The sequence below is a fragment of the Canis aureus genome, chromosome 11 (assembly GCF_053574225.1).
Source record: "Canis aureus isolate CA01 chromosome 11, VMU_Caureus_v.1.0, whole genome shotgun sequence".
NCBI lineage: Eukaryota > Metazoa > Chordata > Mammalia > Carnivora > Canidae > Canis > Canis aureus.
In genome coordinates, this window is record NC_135621.1 from 58,936,112 (window position 1) to 58,958,535 (window position 22,424).

General features: G+C 46.6%; 1 long non-coding RNA gene across 2 annotated transcripts; it reads left to right on the forward strand.

Moving 5' to 3' along the window:
- The first annotated feature begins 13,048 nt into the window (after nt 1-13,048).
- LOC144323083 (uncharacterized) lies at nt 13,049-18,060 on the forward strand. 2 transcript variants are annotated; one of them, XR_013388621.1, is made up of 4 exons: nt 13,049-13,234; nt 15,554-15,733; nt 16,913-17,078; nt 17,662-18,060. It is a non-coding gene; the product is annotated as an uncharacterized LOC144323083 (long non-coding RNA). The 2 variants fall into 2 exon arrangements; XR_013388622.1 differs by having other exon boundaries at nt 13,049-13,224.
- Nucleotides 18,061-22,424: the final 4,364 nt, after the last annotated feature.

The window sequence follows — 22,424 nt, forward strand, 5'->3', positions numbered from 1 at the left end:
CAGCAGATTTTTGCTGTAAATGACTCAGACAGTAATGTTTTGAGCTTGTGAGCCATGCAGTCTCTGTCACGATGGGGTTCAGGACACAGTGTCCCCAAATACAGCACCTTGGCATATTAGATATCTTAAGCTAAAGGCCTTTTTTAAAAATGGCAAAAGCAGAAGGTCCCTCAGAGTTCCCTTCAGTTATATTTCTTCCCTGAAACAATCATAAAATTCCCGTGTGAGAGGGGGAAAGAAGACATTCTTTTTTTTTTTTTTTCCTTAATATGTATTTATTGGAGAGAGAGAGAGAGGGAGCAGGGGCAGGGGCAGAGGGAGAGAGAATCTCAAGCAGACTTCTATCCGAGTGCAGAGTAGAGTTGGGCTTAATTTCATGACCCCAAGGTCATGATCCGAGCCCAAATCAAGAGTCCAGCCTCCACTGACTGAGGCACCCAGATGCCCCAACCAAGACATTCTTATCACCAGAGGGCAGGGAACTTAAGGCCAAGAGGTCTGCATGAACAAACTTTGTTAAACTAACTCTTATCTTCCGAATTACTTCTTTCCTATCTACCATCTTCCATCCCAAATATCTTTATCTTGTCAATTCTTCACAAATTTACCATTTGCCTCAAAGTTATAAAGGCTTCCCACTCTGGTCACTTCTGGTCTTCATTCTCTTATGAAATTTCCCATGTAAAAATTCAATGAACCTCGTAGGCTCTTCTCCTGTTAATCTGTTAATCCTGACAAAGGTCAGTTTAATTTTCAGACCTAGTCAGGCACCCTACGAGGGTCAAAGAGACCTTTTTCCTGCCCTACCATTGAAATGACATAACTCTGCTCTTGTCACACAGCCATAGTCTATACATAAACAAATGGCCGTGCCTATTTTTCAATAAAACATGATTTACGGACACTAAAATGTGAATGTTATTTAATTTTCACATGTCATGAAATATTCTCATTCTTTTGATTTTTCTCCCCAATCATTTAAAAATGTAAAATTCATTCTTTGCTGGCAGGCCTTACACAAATCAGGCGGTAGACAGATGACCATGGCCATACGTTGGGGGGGCCTCTGCTCTAGGCCAACGCTTGGTACTCAGAAACTGTTGCTTCTCTTGAATCCTGGAATTGAGGGGCAGGGAGGAGAGGGAGGAATCCAAGAGATTTGTGAAACAAAACATCATAGTGTTACTTTTCCAAAGACAAATTTAAGCAGCCTCAATAACCTAAGAAGTCACTGTCATAACAGACATTTTTAAACCAAGTTTTGAAAACATTTAAAGAAACAATGAGTTTTAAAAGGCAGTCCTGAATGAAAGAGCTGTTCATTCCTCTCCATTTTTTTCTTGCTGGACTTTGGGGAATAGTCGATAAAAAATAAAAACAAAAATGAAATTTTACCTTAATTAATTGGTGAGAAATACCACCTCCTTGTTGCTTTCATGTACATTTATTTAATCACTATTCATATGGAATTTTTTCCTGCTTATAAGCCATTTATATTTCTTGCTAATTGCTCATTGCCTTTTTCCCATTTTTCTAGTAAGATATTTTTTCTAATTTATCGTGAGTTCTTTATATTGCTATTAACCTTTTACCTACTACATGTAACAGGTATTTCCCTAATCTCCTCTGCTCTTTTATTTTGTATAAGAGGTTCATGATAGTTCATCTTATTATTGTCAAAACAGTCTTGTCTTTTACATTTTCTTTCCTTTATGCTTAAAATGAACTTCCCCATTTCAAGATCACACATTCAATTATGTTTTCTACTATTTGGGGAACTGCATTTTTTTATATTAAGCTGCTGGGATTTGGAATTCGGTTTGGTGTACAAACTAAGGACCCAGTAATATTTTCTCAAATAGCTCACCTATTTTCCTGTGTTCCAATCCTGTCTAATCTTTGCTCTCAGCTCACATGCACGTCCCCCACAAAAGCTCTCGGGATGCCCAGCTTGGGAGCGGGCTCACGCTCCTCTTAATTCCTAACTGTTCCTCCTGCCCTTGGTCTCCCATGGCTCTTCTTTCTTTCTCAAAGCATAATTATCTGTGCAATCTCCTCTATTGTACCACACTGTAAGCTCCTTGAAAGCTGGCATTGAGTTTTATTCATCTTTGTATCCCCCAAAGCCCTTATCCAGGGCCTCATACATTTGTGGAAAGAAAGAGTGAGTGATGGCAGGCCCTACCCCCATGCCTCCGCTCTCTCTCCCAGAGGGAGGGCAGATCAAACCTCAAGGCGAGGAAGGGACTGCCTGCCCCATGCAGCTGGGGGATTTGCAGTAGCCACAAGTCCAAGGCAGCTCTTATTTAAACACGGCTGGTATTTATAGAACGAGGTCATGTACTCCAGGCTGAACAGATACTGAAGTGAAGAGAGCTGTCAGTCAGGCTCTGGGTAGATAAAGGGTACTCTGGGCATGCAGAGCCCGTGCACCCGTGAGCAGCAGGAAGGGTGAGGCCACTCCCTGGACAAACACGGATCCCAAGGCAGGATTCCTCCCCCTTGACCAATTATAATCACAAAACCAGAGACTGTGAGATACTTTGGAGTCAGAAAAGGCTACAGTGGAGTGAACCAGATTCTGGACAACTTCCACTATGAGAGCCAAGGTTTTAGCTATAAATCACACTTTTCTTATCATGTTACAATTTTTTAAAGTTATTTATTTATTCATGAGAGACACACAGAGAGAGGCAGAGACACAGGCAGAGGGAGAAGCAGGCTCCTTGTGGGGAGCCCGATGCAGGATTCAATCCCAGCACCCTGGGATCACACCCTGAGCTGAAGGCAGACACTCAACCACTGAGCCACCCAGGTGCCCCTTTCTTACATATGCGTGTATGCATACACACACACACACACACACACACACACACAGTTTTAGGGAAGTGTAAGCATTTAACAATATTGGCCTATTTTCTCCAAATTCTAAGCTGTTGAGCACTTAGTAACGTGAATGCCTATTTCCTGCCACTGTGGAGAGGGAGCAGGGTGAAGGATGAGCCTGGAATTCTACGTGTGTGTGTATGTGTGTGTGTGTGTGTGTGTGTGTGTGTGAGAATTATAGAGAGAGAACAAAAATTTATTAGGGGCAGAAAGTCCTTTGCTAGCCATGGGTGTGTGGTTTTTTTTGTTTTTGTTTTTTTTTGTTCTTGTTGTTACTTTTTTGTTTTTGTTGTACTTTGAGTAGAAGAGTCCGAGAGAGCATCTCCAGGGGAGGGATTGGGGAAGAAATGCTCATAAAAGTCGACCATTTGGCCTTGTCTCTATCCTTACCAATCTCTCCTCTCTTATTACTCTGACCTGCAAAAGAAGTAAATAATGGGCCAACTTCTATGATGAAAATTGCAGAAAATACTAAGGACAGAGGATCTACAAGAACAATTATATTCCTCAGAGAATAGCTCCAGGAGCTCTGTGCTCAAAATGCTCCTAAGAAAATGGCAAAGACAAGGCCAAGGCCAGACGCTTTTTCAAGCCCATAGTATTTTCTAGTGACAATAGGCTCTGCTCCAAGTATCATTCCTTAATTATGAGAAATGAAGTTGCTTCCCATCTACAGATTGAACTATTATTTTTAAATTTGCCCACTTATGAAATGTTTCAGCCACGATTCTTAAAAGATCGATAAGCTATAAACTCCTAAAAATCTTGAAATTAAAAATTAAAAAAAAAAAAGCCCAGCTATCTACAAAAGAGTGGTGACTTCCTTTCAAAAGGCGATAAATGTCTAAAATCATAAGTCATAATGTGAAGTCCAGCAAGTGGATGCCTGCATGGGAGAAAGTCGCTAAACAGCCTGGGCCCTTCAATAACAGATAACAACGGTAGGGAAGTGTCATCGCTGATAACAAGCTGCTCGGGGTGACTCACACACACACAGCTTCTACTCCTCTGATGGCTTCTGGTACTGCACATTCCTCACATTTCTCCCGTGCTATAGAAGAACCAACAGGTGTGGCATCACGTAGCTAGGTGGGCCCCAAAGAGAAAATGTATGCATCAGCTTCCATAAGAAGGTCCATCCCTGGAATTTCTGCCCTCTGACATGTTTTATTACAGATATTCACCAACTGTTCTAATAAAACACCTTCTAGAAAAGGGAGAGCTTGAGCAGGATGGCTACTCTGCTAGTGCAAAGGGTGTTACAGTGTAGGCCTCATGTTAGGGGCCTGTCAGAGGAGAAGCAGCACACAGCTAGTGACTCAGACCATGTGTGTTGATATCCCCCTAAGTATTTGAAAATGAAAATTATTCAGTCAAGGAAAGAGGAGACTGAAGGAGCACCCAAATAAAACTGTAGACCTGGGGAAGGGTAGTCTTTATTCCCTGAGGGGGTGACCATCTGCCTCTTGACTGAAGAGTAAGACATTTGGCTTAACGCTCATAAGCAGTGGGAGAAAACTTTGGGTGAAGAAGGGATGTTAAATTGTGGAAATTATCAAAAAAAAAATAATCTGGGGGGATCCCTGGGTGACGCAGCAGTTTAGCGCCTGCCTTCGGCCCAGGGTGCGATCCTGGAGACCCGGGATCGAATCCCACGCCGGGCTCCCTGCATGGAGTCTGCTTCTTCCTCTGCCTGTGTCTCTGCCTCTCTCTCTCTGTGTGTGTCTATCATGAATAAATAAATGAAATCTTAAAAAAAAATCTGGAATCTCAATTTCAGAGGGTCTCTCTCATCAGTAGAAAGTACAATTGTGGGGGCACCTGGCTGGCTCAGTCGGTTGAGCACATGACTCTTGATCTCAGGGCTGTGAGTTCAAGCCCCATGCTGGGGGTAGAGATTACTTAAAAAAAAACAAAATCTTTTTCAAAAGAAAGTACAATTGCTGCTATAAATGAAGTAGGATAGTCCAGATGACTCCTCAGAATCCCTTCCCACCTCCCATTTTCTTATGATAGATATCTACCCAAGGTTACAATAATACCAAAAGAAGCAGAACATCACGGACACCTTATGACATATCAGAGCCAATAAAGACTCGAAAAAATTCTTGCTGATAAAGAAAGCAAGTGTCCCCAAACAGCATTTCCTGATTGCTTATCAATAATGCAGACCGATGTTAATCCATCTTAAGAAACATATATATCCATTTCGATCTTTATTTGCCTCATTCTTTAAACAAATGCCAAATGTGTTCACAATAAAATCGAGAGTCAACCTCAAATCAGAAAAAATACAGATTATTTTTAATATGTACATTTCCTTTCTTTTTACCGGCTTGCCTACAAACCATGGGAAATCTGCTAGTTGCAAAGTTGCTTTTTATTTTCCAATAATTTCTGAGAGAATATTGAAATACTTGTGCACAGGAAGTCACTATACCTTAAATTTACCCTTCCAGGATTTTAAAACAGAAAAGTAAGTGGGGGAGATAATGGGAAGGACATTTTTAGCAGCATCCTCATACCCTAGACTCAAATGGATGGTGGAAGTCAGGTACCAATATCCATAGCAACTACGGAAAACAGTTCTCCTGGCATTGTCCTTTTGCAGGGTCACTTCCTTTTGTGACACCTCACTCAATCTCAGGCAGAAATAAATGCTTTCCCTCTTGTTCCCGTCATTTTGCTTCGAGTGTGTGTGCGGGTAGAGAGAAGGGAGCGGGGGACTGTCCCCCCATCCAGGACCACGCTAGTAGCTTTCCCCTCATGGCCACCTCCCACCCTCTGCTGGGTGTCCGAGGCTCCCTGCAAGGGCCCATTCTGGAGGGTGTCTGGGGCTGTTGGAGGGGTGGGAGTCCCCACTGGGTAGTTTGGGTGGGGCTCAAAAAAAATTAAAGCCCAACTGTCAGGCCAGGTGGGTGGTAAGTGTTTAATAAATGTTAACAGCCATCCCCACCCTTCTTTCTTCCAGACACATTAAACAGAAACATGCACTAAAATCCCCTTGAAAAATATTCTGTACACCGTGGCCATTCATCTAGCCGACCGCTGCCTGCCTTTTGTCTTGGTGACTGGCTTAGACTCTGCAGTATGACTCAGCGTGAAGGCCGGCTTTGTGGGCAGGCTCAGCTCTAAAAACTGCTTTAACCACCCGAGGCAGCTGATTGCAATGGGCCTCTGGGGCCCCTGCTCCAGTGATGACAATCAAAAGAAAGTGAACACTGGAGCAGTACCTTCCAAGTGAGTGCTACTGAAATCAAGGAACAGCGCACCTGGCCTTGCAAAGAGCTCAGAGGCTGGGCCTGAGAGGCTCCCCAGGTGAGCTTGCTTAGCACTGTCCCAGCCCCCCTTACCAGCCTCTACTGGGCTGTATTGATGATGTTTGACAGTGAGGACAACAAACACTGTTGCTAATCAAAGCAATTTATTATTTGCTAAATGCTTGACATAGCCCTCCCGCAAGGTAGAGAGTGAAATCCTCACTCAACAGATGAAGCAACTCAGACTCACTAAAGCCAGCTGGTGATGAAGCAGGATTTGAGCCCAGACCCAGGGAGCCAGGAGTCCAGACTCCTAACCACTTCAACACCACTGGCTTTGGAGAAGCTGCACTATCCACACCCGTGTGGTCCTAAATCTAAGCATGCGGGGGAAGGGATAGGAAGCCCCCCAACTGACCTCTGAGCTTTTCATAGAGTAGCCTCTCCCCAGGCACTGCCCACCCCCCACACACACCCCCACCCCGCCCCAGTGAACATGGAGCCAGGCTGCCTCGGCTGTGTCTGCAGCAGCCCTCGGACGCTCTTCCGGAACATGACCCCGTGGCTCACTGCATCCACACTGCCACTGGCTCCAGGCCCAGCCTTGCAGCTTGCGCTGTCTCATGGAAACAGATTTCCAAATGGATAAACCCTGGAGTTTCAGGGATGGGCCTGCATTTCTATAACTGGGTAAATATGGGTTGAAGGAGCAAGGATAATCCCCAACTCTCATTTAACCATGAATCAAAGCTCTCCTCTGCCAGAGAAGTCAGCAGAGCTGCTCATGACTCTGCCAACACTCACTGGAGCTTGTGGAGCAATGAAACAGCTAAAAGCAAAAAAAGGGAAAGTGGGAAGTCTGGCACCTACGAAGATGGGGAAATTGGTTTCTGGAGAACAAACCGTAGAATGAAAAACCGTGGTCAGAACAACACAGGCATCCAGGAACTCAGGGGAAGGTGGTAGACAGTAGGCCCGGCCACACCAGGATTCCAGGACCCGGATGCAACCCGAAGGCTGGCATGAGGAGGGGGAAGACAGTGACCTGACAGGGAGAGAAAGGCTTTGTCCTGTGCTGTCACTAGAACAATAAAAAGCCTCGTGAGCAAAAGAACCCCCTGCTTCTTCTAGAAGTTGGGGAAGCAGCCTGGACCCAACCGGGAATGGGGGGAAAGTACATTCTCTTCTCTGGCAGGGGAGTATTGCTTAGCTACAGAAAAAGATCCCTCAGAGCTCCAGTAACATGGTTCCTATAGTCTGGGGACACTATGGAACCGAACTCAAGCCCCATCAGTGCTGACTACAGACTCAGACCTCAGGTGAGGCTAGGGTGACCTTCCCCCGCCTTAGCATCCCTGACTATTCAGCCCTCCCTTGGGAAGCTCCCGTCAGCCTACAAAGGGGGGAGGAGACAGGGTGGCAGTGGCAGCTGCTCTGTGGCCCTTATTGCACTTGGACAGCATTTTGGGTTTCCTTTCAGCAGGTGACTTTGCACCCCAACTTGTAGGACCCGGGAACCAGCATAGGTAAACTGGCTCATCAGCCTTGCTTCATCACCCATACTGCCCCCTACCCCAGCTGAGAGTTGTAGGAGTACCTACTACCTTCATTGGAAGGGGAAGGAGAGGGGACCCCCAGTCCACAGTGGTTGGGGAACGTGGGTGGATCAGATGGCCAAGGAGCCTCCGGCCTAAGTCTGGAGCCAAATGGACGAACCCCTAGGAATGCTCTTGGCCATTGCTCTCCGGCCAAAACTAGAAAATCAAGTACTTTTGATTCTAGGCCCTAAGGAGCTAAGCCAGGTTGGAAAAGACACATGTCTATGCTCAGCCCATGGCCCCTGAAATGGCCTCACAAACTTGCTCAGGGAAATCGTATTTTCTCTGTTCTGGTTGAAAGTTTCTTTTTGTTGTTGTTGTTGTTGTTTAAAACGTTAAATATACAAGTTTATAGAAAAATGTAGACTTTTCCAGCCTGCAGTTTAGAATGACCTGTCTTTACATCAATCTATAGTAAGACAGGCACAGTTAGAACATTTTGTGATGTCACTTGGTCGTCTGGGACTTGGTGCTTCTTTTGTGATGATGCTGGTTGGTTCTTCCCCCTGCTTCTGTGAATTAGTCTGCAGCTCCGCTTTGCAGTCTGAGACATGAGTCAGCACAAGGAAAAAAACACTTCTCCAAGCAGGGGCTGGCGCTAGAAGGGGACAAGGAGGCTCCAAAGTCCAGGTCACAATTGCTTAAGGGGACTCCAGAGAGGCATAGAAAGTTGGCCTACCCACCCATGCTGCCTTTGAAAAGTGGTCCTGCTGCATTCTCCTCTGAAGCCTCTCTGGCTGCAGGGGCTCTGGGGGTGAGGGGGTGACAGTGTGAGGGCTGACAGTCCCTGTGTACCTCCTCCTCTCGATCCCAGGGGACATTAGGGTGCAGTATCTGACAAGCAGCTTTGAAGACAGCTTCACAACCTGAGGTACTTGTCCACTGTCACTCCTGTTCATGCCACACTAACACGTACATCTGGGCTTGCCAGTCTCGTGAACTTGGGATACAGAAGCCCGGCAGGGGGGCGGGGGGATATTTAAAATTTCCCCTCCTCCCCAGCTCAATCTACCACATTATATTCTCGCCACACAGGTTAGTCGTGTGTATTAGTTTTCTACAGCTTCTGTAACAAATTACAACAATCCTAAGTAGCTTAAAACAACATAAATTATCCTTATAGCTCTATAGGTCAGAAGTCTGGCACAGATCTTGAGGTGTCAGCAGGCCTGCTTTTCTTTCTGGAGCTCTAGAGGACAACCAATTTACTTGTCTTTTCCAACTTCCAGAGGCGCCCACATTCCTTGATTCGTGGTCCTCTTCCTTCGTCTTCAAAGCCAGCACTGGCTGGCAGTGTTTCTCACATGGCATCTCTCTGAAATGGACCCTCCCACCTCCCTCTTGTCTTAGAAGAGCCCTTGCGGGCCCACCTACATCAGCAGGTTCCAGGGGTTGGGATGTGGGCATCTTTGGGGGGCTGTGATTCTGCTTACCATCCTACAGAAGGTCTTTAACAACGTGAGAATAAAAAGGAGATGTCCTTATCACAAAACTGCAGAAAAAAGAAGGGAGGTGCCCCCCCCCCAGTCTAAAGTTGCCGAGGTTACTGCCCAGAAAGCAGAGTCTCTTCCCAATAGCCCCTCAACATTTCACTCCAGGGGGCTTAGTCTTTGTCACCAATAGAAGGAAAACAGCCCATCAAGCTCTTCCCTTTCTATGTGATGCTGCTGCTTTTACCACATGTGGGCTGAGGAAACTCTTCAGTTACAGTCCCTAATACGTCACTGCCAAATGACTGCCAATTCCTTTAAGCCGCCTTTTCTAGATCATTTTCCAACCTTTGAACCATTTTGACTGCTCACTGCTATAGAATCCTAATTCAGTGAGGCATGACACTTTGGAGCAAGCCAGTGTTCCATAAAGTGACAGCTAAGACCCTCTGGTATGCATCTAACATGACTACCATTGTTGTCACCAGCTTCTGTTGCAAAGGATGAACGAAAAAGAGCATCATGTAACAAGCAGACAGAACCATCCTCAAATTCCAAAGCCAGTCCCACTTGTTGTCCCAGACTGATCTGGGATGGGCAGCTGGTAGGACCCTGGCTGTGCTAGAAGGCACGTGAGAGGTGTGAAACAGATCATGAGAGAAACACACCAATAATACCAAAACCGAGACATAAAACGAAGGTAAAAAATATGTACACACACACAGAGCCATACACAGAGTGGTTTAGAACACAGACTTTGGTGTCAGACTAATTCCACCACATACCAGCCATGGGATCCTGGGCAGGTTCCTTAACCTCTCTGCACCTCTGTTCCCTCATTCGAAAGTGAGGGTAACAACAGAACCAATCATACAGGCTTACAGAACTTGGCGCGTTGAAAGCATTTGCTGTTAGCTGAAATTATTATTAGCCAGATGCTACGTTAAGCATTTTTCAAGCATTTCTTAATTAATCATCAAGATAGAAGAGAAAAAACACCATGAGGTATGTACTATTATTATAATCTTCACTTTTAAGATAGGAAATAAGCTTCAGGTCATATAGTTGGTAAACAGCAGAGCCAAGGCCAGAACCCAGTTTGGTGCGACTCAGAAGGCTGTGCTCCTAACCTCTGTGGGGGACAAGAGTCTGGGAACAGTAGCAGTGCCTTAGAGGTCAGGTCTCTTCCACACTTTCTAGCATGTGCTTTATGCACAGTTGCTATTTGTGTGCTAGATCAGAAAACCTGAGTGAACTACCACGAGGACAAATGTGTGTTGCTTTGAAACAGCCCTGGGTCATCCCATACCCGATCCAATACCGCACACTGGTTGAATAGTGGGTGTTGAGGCCCCCTGGGAGCTCAGAATCTGAGCATTTCCTTTAGTGAGATGCCACCTCCCGACCATCTCCTCAGTCCCCTCCCTGCCACAGAGAACACAGTTGGAGCCCTGTGGCGACAATTCCGAGTCTTCATTCAGCATGTCCTGGGAATCAATGGTTGGCTCAAGAGCACCATGAAATTCTTATTAGCTAAATTAATTTTAATTTGCTGCACTTTTGAAGGAAAATCTGTGCTTCCCTGAAGTGTCACTATGGATCCAAAACAATGAAAGGGCATTGCGGCTGTACAAAGGACAAGAATTGTTGTATTGAAAGCTTAATGAAATCTTGCAGACAAAATGTTGAGCAAAAGAAACCAGACACCAGGAATGTGTACTTTGTGATTCCATTTAGATAAAGGTCAAAAACAGGCAAGACTACCTTGTGCTATTTAGGGATGTATTTTTAGATTGTAAAAATGTAAAGGAAAGAAAGGTAGTGATTACCACAAAAGTCACGAGAGTGGTTACCTTTGGGTAGAAAAAGGGGTTGGAATTCCTTTGGGAAATGGGCTCCTAGGGTTCTGGCAGGTTCTATTTCTTGACCTGGGTGGAAATCACACAGGCTTACTTTTATTATAATTCATTTCGTTTTCTAGGGTTCCCTTCATATAATTCATCTCCACACTTTTCTGTGTGCTATACTTCACAATAACAAAGCTTGGGTTTTGTTTGGCTTCACTAAAAGAATTTGCAGGAACCCTACTTGAGAAGACATTTAAAAAGCTTTAGGAACTAAATAAGTCTTCATTGGATAAACAAGACTTTGAGGTATCATCAAGCTCAGTGATTTTTAAAGTTTTACATGTATAATAGCCATCTAGAGAATCTGACAAAACAGATTCCTGGACCCCACCCTCCAGAGATTAGGATTCAGTAGGTACAGAGTCTGAGCCCCAAGATCCTGAATCCCTAAGGGGCTCTCAGAATAGCACCGATCTTGTCTGTTCCTGAAAGTTTGCCCTGTCCTTTAAAAGACGCCAAGGAAACAGTCCTCTAGCTGTTGGCTAATTCAGACCTATCTACCTTTTAGTCTTGACAGATCACTGAATTTAAGCATTCTTAAAAAATATTTGAGAAAAAGAGAGAAAGCATGAGTGGGGGAAGGACAGAGGGTAAGAATCTCAAGCAGACTCCCTGCTGAGCATGGAGCCCAACTTGGAGCTCGATCTCACAACCCTGAGATGATGACCTGAACCGAAATCAAAAATTGAAAGCTTAACCGAGTGAACCATCTAGACACCCCTTTAAGTATTTTTATGTGAAATAATCCTCCTTGCCCCCCAAATACACACACACACACACACACACACACACACTTTGAACATAATCAATTATCTGTGTCATTTTGATCTTTTACAAAACCAGGAGCTAGTGTTGTGGTTTCTGAAGTCATGCAACCAGCCATCCATGCAGAGGTAAAAGGATGAAAAGGTTCTAGCTCATGGGATCCTTAAGACAATGTTCTCCAAAGCAGATAGAGGCACAACCATTTTGTTATTCCCTGTTTTCCTGACTGCTGTCAGCCTTCAGCCATCAAATATGGATCGCTGCCAATTTATGAGCAAGAAAACAGCCTGACTGCTCCGTGCCTAAATTCTGCATTATATTTCCTTATGCTACACAAAATGCAAAATAGAAGCTAAAATTAGAAGCTGAGGTGCTAGTGAGGCTGATCTGTGTAGGGAGGAGGCAGAGAGGAGATGTCACAGGGAAGGATTCAGGGGAGAGCTGCCCCGGGCTCCTTCCCGAGCTGTCACAGCAGCAGGGGAAAGAAACACAAAGGAAGGGGAGGGCAGGCAGGAGGCTGACGGACACCCCACTTACAATACCTGCAGAGAATCCTTGTGGGTTTTTTGGGTTCCCTAAGAGAGCCGTGACCTATTTTTTGCAATGCTGTTCACTTATTTATCAAAATGCATTCTTGGTGAGTCATGGTCAAGTTTTCTGCAGTTTTCCAATAACAAGATTCAGTTTCCACGCTGGGGGCTACCGTCCGTGTCTCCCCGCAGAGCAGTAACACAGCCAGCAGGTCCAGGCTGATGGTGGACACAACAAACTTCTTAAGGGCAGGGAAGCCGCAGGTTTCTTATTTAAATTTAAATTCAAATTCAATGTGCCAACATCTAGTACACCACCCAGTGCTCGTCCCATCCAGCGCCCTCCTTAGTAACTGTCACCCAGTCACCCTATCCCCACACCCACCTCCCCTTCTGCAACCCTTTGTTTCCCAGAGTGAGGAGTCTCTCGTGGTTTGTCTTCGTCTCTAATTTTCCCCCCTCTCAGTTTCCCCTCCTTCCCTTATGGCCCTTTTCACTATTTCTTACACTCCACACATGGGTGGGCCAGAGCTGCAGGCTTCAATGAATCCACCTGAATAGCTTCGTGCACAGCCTGGAGTGTATTTAAGAACAGAGGGCGGATGCCCGCGCGCCGCCTGGCTCACCCCGAGCTGGGGAACAGAGGAACACAGGCCTGCGGGCCGGGGGCACAGGCCTCAAGGCGCGAGGACATCCTATAACGCCCGGGTTTAGGGGGCACTTCGCCCGGCACCTCGGGCAGTCCTGGCTCCAGCATAAGGCCGTGTCCTCGGGGCAGCGACAACCCCGCCGAGTGGGAGTCAAGATTGTGCGAGTATTAGGGGAGCAGAAAACCCCAACCAACGAGGGTCAGTGTCGGTAGGTCCCCCGGGGCCTCCCAGGAGGTGCAGGCCACGAGCACGGGGCCTCCCGCCTCACTGCGCTGCTGAGCAGAGACCGACCGGTGGACGCCCCCTAAGGATGCAGGGGCGCGGGGTCAGGCTCTGGATGGCCCCATCTCATCTCCCCGGCTCTGGGCCCCCGGGGCACACACAGTCCTCACAGTGGGAGGGGCTCCCACTGCACCTGCGGAGGGCGGAGCCGCACAGGCCCCGAGGCTGGGGGGTAGCAAACCCAGGGGACGGAGGGCCCCCCCATCCAGCCGCTCTGCCGGCCCACCCCCCACCACCCCATGCTCCCATCCCTTCCACCTCCCTCCACCCCACCCCCATCCCTTCCACCCCTCTCCACCCCCTCCCCCACTCCCATTCCTTCCACTCCACCTCCCCCAACCCTATCCCTTCCACTCCCCCTCCACCCCCCACCCCATCCCTTCCACCCCATCCCTTCTACCCCTTCCTCTCCCCTACCCCTCCACCCCATCCCTTCCACCCCCCTCTACTCCCCCACCCCATCCCTTCCACCCCATCCCTTCTACCCCCTCCTCTCCCCTACCCCTCCACCCCCATCCCTTCCACCCCCTCTACTCCCCCTCCCCCACCCCATCCCTTCCACCCCATCCCTTCTACCCCTTCCTCTCCCCTACCCCTCCACCCCATCCCTTCCATTCCCCTCTACTCCCCCTCCCCCACCCCATCCCTTCCACCCCCTCCCCCATTCCTTCCACACCCCCTCCACTCCCATTCCCCCTCCCCCTACACCCCTCCCCATCCCTTCCACCCCCTCCCCATCCCTTCCACTCTCCTCCACTCCCTCTCCCCCCACCCCATCCCTTCCACCCCCTCCTCTCCCCCACCCCATCCCTTCCATCCCCTTCCACCCCCTCCCCCATTCCTTCCACACCCCCTCCACTCCCATTCCCCCTCCCCCTACACCCCTCCCCATCCCTTCTACCCCCTCCCCATCCCTTCCACTCTCCTCCACTCCCTCTCCCCCCACCCCATCCCTTCCACCCCCTCCTCTCCCCCACCCCATCCCTTCCATCCCCTTCCACCCCCTCCCCCATTCCTTCCACACCCCCTCCCCCTCCCCCCACCCCTCCCCATCCCTTCCACCCCCCTCCACTCCCCCTCCCCCATTCCTTCCACGCCCCCTCCACTCCCCCTCCCCCCTCCGCCCCCCAGCTGCCAGACCACCAGCAGCAGGGCAAATCTGAAAACTGGGACCTGAACAGACTAACTTGGAGGTGGTTAAATAAATGTCCAGATGAGTTTTTCGGTGTTTCTATGCTCCTCTGACTCCTGTTCTAAAACCAGTGAAAAACGTCTGAGTGAAGCCCTGGAGCTCTGGCTAAGAATATAGTGTTATTATTAGAGCAATTGGGAGGGAGTCATGCCACCTCCGGGCAGGGCGCACTGGGCCGTGTGGGAGGCGACTGTCAACAGCTGCCGGGAGGAAGCTTGTTTATTGTCAGCAGCCTGGCGCAGAGATGCAGACAGACTCGGGCCCCACATCACACCCACGTAGCTGCAGGCAACGGCGGCTCCAGACCCTGCGTCCAACTGCGGAGGTCCGCGGGGTCTCCACTCGGCGAGGACTCAACCCACAAGGAAACCCAGGAGCCCCCCTCCCCCAGGACAGCTGGGAAAATCCTAACCAACCAGAGACTCCCAATAGCAAACTGCAGCACCCAATGCCTTGTCCACCAGACTGAACCCAAGAACCCAGAACTGGCTGCGAATCCCACACGATAGCTCCATGTGAGAATGTTCTTTATTCAGCACCAGATACTTACTTGAGCACCTACTCTGGCAGATGCACGGACCTGGGAATAGAGCAGTGAAGGAGACAGTCCCAATCCCTGCCGCCATGGGGTTGACTGTCTGGAAGAAATCACCTGCTATTAAACTGGTTGTTATGTGATGAATGTTGTAACATAGCTGAAGGAATCAGAGCATAATAGTAGGGGACTCAACACAGGAATCGCCTTAATAGGGAAACTACTAAGAGACAAACTATTGGGGTCTCAAGGGAGGTCAGCCCAATGGCCATCCCTACTTTTTCTCTTTCTTCAGCTAATTAAACTTTTAGCTAATATCTACCCATCTGGTGTGTGTTCTATTTCATTATCAGCCTCTTGAACATAAAGCTTTGGGAATAAATAATAATAATCATAGAAACACCAACCAAAGAACCCAGATTTCTCTGGGAAGCATGACAGATCCCTTTATCCACTGAAGTCATTATAATCAGCATGCTATCATCATCTGCCATTATTCTTACTCTTCCTCCTGACAGCAATAATCACCCCAGGCCTCTCCCCCAAGAAGGCCCAGCCCCTTATGGCATCAGATAAGCAGCCTCGTATCAACTAAGAGAATGAAGTAGACACCTTCAACCCCAAAGATAGAAAAAGTGAAGAGATGAGAAGTTTCATGGGCTTCCCGAGCACAGCAGCCAGGGTGAAGCTTTTAAAACGTAAGTCAGATGATGTCTTCTCTTCAAAACCCTGCCCTTTCCCCAGCTCCCTAAGACTAAAAGCCAAAATTCTAGCAATGGCCCACAAGATCCAGCTCCTCATTATTTGTCAGACTTCTTCTTCTTCTGGCTCATTCTGCTTCAGTCGTTTGTCTCCTCGCTGGTTTTCTTGAACACGCCAAGCACACTCCCTCCTCAGGGCCTTTGTATTGAGCATTCTCTCTTCCTAGAACTTTCTTCCCCATATATCTACATCCTCACTCTCCCACTTCCTTTGAGTTTCTGCTCCAATGTCACCTTGCCTGTTTGTAAGCGACACCTTCCCTGGCCACCCTCCACAATCCTTGTCCTCCTTACCTGCTTTATTTTTCTTCATAATTGCTATCACTACCTGACACACAGGCTACTTTCTTTGCCATCCATTGCTTCTTGAGGACAAAGGTGTTTTGTTTTGTTTTTCCTGTTTTTTCTGTTTTCCAATGTCCAAAACAGTGCCTGGAACATAGGATAACCTCAATAAATATTCAGTAAATAAATGATAGAATGATAAATTAGCTGGGAAAAGAAGAACATCAAAAAATGGTGTTGAGGGGCACCTGGGTGGCTCAGTAGTTGAGCACCTGCCTTTGGGTCAGGGTGTGATCCTGGGTCCTAGGATGGAGTCCCATATCAGGCTCCCTGCAGAGAGCCTACTTCTCCCTCTGCCTGTGTCTCTGCCCCCACCTTCTGTGTCTCTCATGAATAAATAAATACAATCTTTTAAAAAAAAATATGGTGTCAGGATTTTTGGTGTTCCAAATAGAAAATAAATTCAATTCCTACTTTACTACACACCGAAGCAAATTCTAGATGGATTAAACATCTAGAAATGAAAAGTGAAACCTTAAAACTTTTTTTTTTTTTAGAGATAGAGCATGAGCCCCTGTGCATGGGAGTTGGGGGTGGAAGAGTGCTGGGGGGAGGGAAAGAGAGATCCCAAACAGCCTCTATGCCCAGCACCGAGCCTGATGTGGAGCTAGATCCCATGACCCGGAGACCATGCCTCCAGCCAAAAATCATCCTCGGAGAATTCGTGTGTCACCCTGAAGAAAACACTTGTGGTAGGGCTGTAACAAGGCCAATCATCTGGCCTGGACAAAAGACCAGGTCTGCTTCCCTGTCTCCTGTTTCTCCATCCAGGGAACATTCTCCTTCTTGGCTGGCATAGCTGAGGCCATCTCCCCGCACTCCAGCACCACGAGAGGATGAGGGGCTGTGATGACCTTGAAGCACTAGTGGTCACCCCCGGTGCTCAGCTGACCTCTCGCTGGCCCAGGTCACCAGACTGGTGGCCGAGGTGGGGGAAGTAAGTAGCACGAGGCACTGAGTAATGGCTTCCTCTCTACCCTGGGAAAAATAAGCCCTTCAAGCTGTTTATCAGTGTAATGTACCTACTTTACAACTGGGGACACACGGGGTTTTCCTTCGTAGAGCACGGTCCTGATTGTTATGGGACCCTTGGCTCAGAGTGCTTCTGGCTCACGGCGCAAAGATGCCACTGCTCCCCGCCAAAGTTTGCACACACACCCCAAATCGGGGCTGACCCCACAGGCGTACACTCTGTGCAGGCCCAGAGTCCAACTCCCAGATTTGTTTTTTTTTTTTTTTCTTTTCATAAGAAATTCTTTTTTTTTTTTTTTTTTTTTTTAAGATTTTATTTCTTTATTTATTCATGAGAGTCAGAGAGAGAGGCAGAGACACAGGCAGAGGGAGAAGCAGGCTCCATGCAGGGAGTCGATCCCGGGTCTCTAGGATCATGCCCTGGGCTGAAGGCCGGCACTAAACCACTGAGCCACCCAGGGATCCCCTAGATTTGGTTTAATGCTCCGTAGCCACTACCCTGAAATTTCAGATGACATTTTTTTTTTTTTGAATTTCTGTTTTGCAAGCAAAGTCTGATGAGACGACAAAGCACGCGTGAGCAAAGGAGGTACGCTGGCCCCCGCGCGCACACACATTGCCTTCAGGCCGGTGAGCAGAGCTTCAGGCGTGTGCTGAAGGCACAGCCAGGCCCAGCTCTGAAACCAGCTGTGCTCGTGGAAGAAGCACCCACGGCAGCAGTAGCAGCTGCAGCCCCCAAGGACAGAGAGCCCCCCCGCCAGAAGCAGAGCCAGGGCAGCAGTGGGGGGCCGGTGTGCCCAGCCATCCCCAGAGCCCATCCCTGCAGCACCTGCACACATTCTGACTCTCCAGTTGGAGAACCAGGGCTGCCAGGCCTCAGGCAGCAAACTGTCAGTAAATTACTACAAAATGAAATGGTGCGCATGGACGTTGTAATAAAACCTGTCAGAGAGCTATTTGAATCCTTTAAAGAGTTTAGAAGCTCTAGTTTTAAAAACTTTCACAGTGCCACAAAGCAAATATCCACAAGCTGAGAAATAGAAAATAAATTTTAAAGACCATTACTTTCAACAGAAAGGACATTATTTTCCTTTGAAGCTTGAGATAAATCAATTATTAATAAGAGATGATTTAAAACTAATTTTTCTTATAATGGAAGATAAAGCAACAAAAGGCATACATAAGCATGTTTAATTATACACTAATTATGAAACTGCTTTCAATTTCTTGTACAATCTCTACAAGTTACAGGAAATGCCAGAGGAAACATTAAACTGCCATTGGATAAATTTATTTTTAAAATTAAATTCAGACTTACATGAAGCTCATCATCAGCTCTAGACGTACTAACATTTTTATTTTGAAATACTTTACCAGAAATTTACCCCAATGTTGTTTCAGCCCCTAAAATATACCTAACATTTCCAGGAACCATTGCACCAACAGAGAGATCCTTCTCAAAAATAACAATTATCAAAAATCATTTGAGATCTTGCATTTGCCAAGAATGACTAATTTCACTTCCAATTATATCAATTGAAAATAAAGTTGCTGAAAGTATAACTTTTGATGACCTAATAAATGAATTTGCAAAAAGGCAAACCAGCAAAATCTTATGATCAAGATACTGTGTTAATAAAATACTATCAGTACTGGATCACATAATATTATACAATGCCAAAAGTATTACTCTATTTGCATTTGTAAGTTTATCCTATTATTCATGTAATACCATTATGCCTATTATGTTTATAAATAATAAGAGCTTCTTAAAAGAAAAAGTTTTCTCCTTTAGAACTTTTTTTTTTTTAAAGATTTATTTATTTATTTATGATAGACATAGAGAGAGGGGCAGAGGGAGGGAAAAGCAGGCTCCATGCCAGGAGACTGACGTGGGACTTGATCCCGGGGCTCCAGGATCATGCCCTGGGCCAAAGGCAGGCGCCAAACTGCTGAGCCACCCAGGGATCCCCTCTTTTAGAACTTTTAATGGCACTTCATTCCTGCTTTTTGAACAAGGGCCCTAAATTTTTATTTTGCACTGGGCCCTGCAAATGACACAGTCAGCCCCACCTGGACTGTTTTCCAGAGGTGATAGAGCTGTGACCATCGCCCTCTGTAAAGAAGGCTGGGCATCTATCTGTTAGACAGCTGGCCTTCGGAAGTAAACTGGTCCATTCAGAGAAGGACCGGGGATCTTGCGTCCTTACATACTGGCCCACAGCTGAGCAAAAGCAAAATAATGTGCAGGCCAATCATAGGCCTCTCCTCTGTCAACTGCAGTGGAACTCCCAGCACACACACACACACACATACACACACACACACACCCCACCCCCAGCCACATGGACTCTGCAGTGAGTTATGGCTGAGAGCATCATCCCAATCTCCCTCTTTTGTCGGTGTCTTTTCCTTCTCTGATGAACATCTGCACTCCTTTGGGGACATGGCACAGAGAAAACTGTATTCCTATTGACGGACGTCAGCATGATAGGTTACATTTTTGTTATCCAGATGCCCATGGCCAGTTTTTCAGCCTTTGCCTCTGAATACTATTTGGTGATTCCTGTTCAGATACCCAGAAGCAGCTCTCACAGGGCCAATTCCCCAAAGCTAGAGTCTTGGCAATGGATGAAAGCCCTGTAGGACTGCAGGCTCAATTGAAGAAAAAGAAAGTCAACCTTCCAGGGAGGAGCTGTTGGGATAGAAGCTGATGCTCCGCTGTCCTCTGCTGAACAAGGCAGAGCACAGACTCTGCTGGCAAGGTGATCTCCTTTTTATTTCCTTTCATACAAAACACATTTGGCAACTTTCATAAAAACACAACCACAAAAGACACCTGGGTGGCTCAGTGGTTGAGCATCTGCCTTCGGCTCAGGGTGTGATCCTGGGGTCACTGGGATCTAGTCCTATATCAGACTCCCTGCAGGGAGCCTGCTTCTCCCTCTGCCTGTGTCTCTGCCTCTCTGTAAATAAATAAATAAATAAATAAATAAATAAATAAATAAATAATCTTTAAAAAAACAAAAAACGCAACCACAAGTGGGATTATCCTTGAGCCACCTGAGCTCTAGACCCTTCTCCAGTTCCCACTACCGTACAACTTGATGACTTGACCATTTCCTGCCTTGTCCTGTTTTCTGTCTCCATGTGCGTACATCACAAGCTCCTGGAGGACAGAGACCACATCTTCTTCTTCATGGGTTACCCAGACTCCAAGCATGATGACAATACTATAGTTCTTAGAACACTTACAGCCCACTTCCCATTCGTTAACTTGTCAGCCCTCACAGCACACCTCTCCAAGCCAAGGTAATGCTCCTTTTACAGAGGAGATCATTCCGTCTGACCAAACCTTTGTGGAGCAGGTGTCTTTAAAAGGGCACGCATCACTCTCTTGGCACACCCCGAGCACAGTGCATATTACAACGCCAGGTATTTCATGAGACCCTGTGATGACAGATGTTTGCACGTTTAGCATCAGAACCATAACCCAGTGACTGTGTTTTCTACTACATGGCAGCGCATCCTGAGACTACCTCTCCTGTTACACCCACCTGCATGGTTCTGGGACTGCTGAGCATGTCAAGGACTTTGGGCTCGAGGGGATAGACCTCTCCCAAATGTGAGTCTTCGAGGTGGCCTCCCACTTCCTGCACTCTTCTGAGGTACAGTGGGCAGCAACAGTGCTTGCTAAAGGCACCCTGCCTAGACTTGCTTCATGGCAGCAGTGACTATCCACAAGCCATAGGTTCTGGTTCTGTTTCTTGCCCTGATAGGTTAGGGAAACATAGAGGTGTAGGACTCCAAAACACAGCTTCCCCCACCCCCCCCATCCCCCCGCCTACCCCCACACACAAGGGCTTCTCTGAGTGACTAAGGCCCAGCAGATTCTGGCCAACAGGACAGTCCCAACTCACTGCAACTTTAATAAATGGTTTTCACATATTTATAACCATGGAATAAGGAAGACCTACATAAGGTACAAAAACACAGAAGCCATGAAGAAGAAAATGACTAAAAGCCTGGGCAGAGTAATAATTCAATAAACAATATCACAACGTTAAGAGAAAGTGGTATATTAAAATATCTGCAGCAGTTAGAACAAAGGATTAACAGTCAAGATGAAACCACTTAAGAGCATAAAGGTGAACAAAAAACAAAATGGCTGCACTAATGCTTCTTCCAGGCCATGCCGCCCTCGAGTGGAGCCCAGTACCGCCCTCAAGACACGACGAAGGAGGCTGGCAGCACAATTTCTGTCGAAACCGGCTAGATCCTATATTTCCCTATAAACCCCCAGCCCCTTCCTCTGGGGTCTTGCAGTTTTTGAAGGCCTTAGCCTGTTGTAGCCTCCTTTGCCCGGCAAAGGAATAAACCAGCTTCTTCCTCTGCTATACCTCTGCCCTCGGATTACATATTTTTGGCTCGGGAGCACAGAGGTTGGTTTTCAACAAGTATCAACAATCTTACAATAAGAAAAAAGGTGAACAATTTAATTAAAAAGGTGCACAAAATGTAAAAGAAATATAAATGGCAAACAGCAAAGGAAAATATGCCAAATCTCGCTATAAACAGAAATGCAATTAAAATACTAAAATATAATTGTTTTTTCATGAAATTAGCCAACATTAAAGAGACGAATAATAATCAGTATTGGACCTTTAGCTAGACTTACCAGGAAAAAAAAAAGAGCAAAGACTCGAATAAATAAGATTATATATGAAAGGAGACATTACAGATGATGCCACAGAAATGCAAGAGACTACTATGAACAATTATAAGCCAACAGATTGGACAGCCTAAAAGAAATGCATAAATTCCTAGAAATACATAACCTACCAAGACTGAATCATGAAAAATTAGGAAACATAAACAGACCAATAACAAGTAGGGAGATTAAGTCAATAAGCAAAAACTCCCAACAAAGAAAAGCCCAGGGCTAGCTAACTCCACTGGTGAATGCTACCAAACATTTAAAGAAGAATTAATGCCAATCCTTCTCAAACTCTTCCAAACAATTGACCTGAATAGATTTCCAAAGAAGGTATACAAATGGCCAACAAGTACACGAAAATGTACTCAACATCACTCATCATCAGGGAAATGCAAATCAAAACCACAATGAGATATCACCTGACACCTATTAGAATGGCTGTTATCAAAAAGACAGGGATTAAACAAATACTGTATGGTCTCATTTATATGCAGAACCTAAAAAGCCACACTCACAGAAACACAAACAGAGTAGACTGGCGGTTGCCAGGGCCTAGGGGATGGGGAAAATGAGGTGATGTTGGTCAAAAAATAC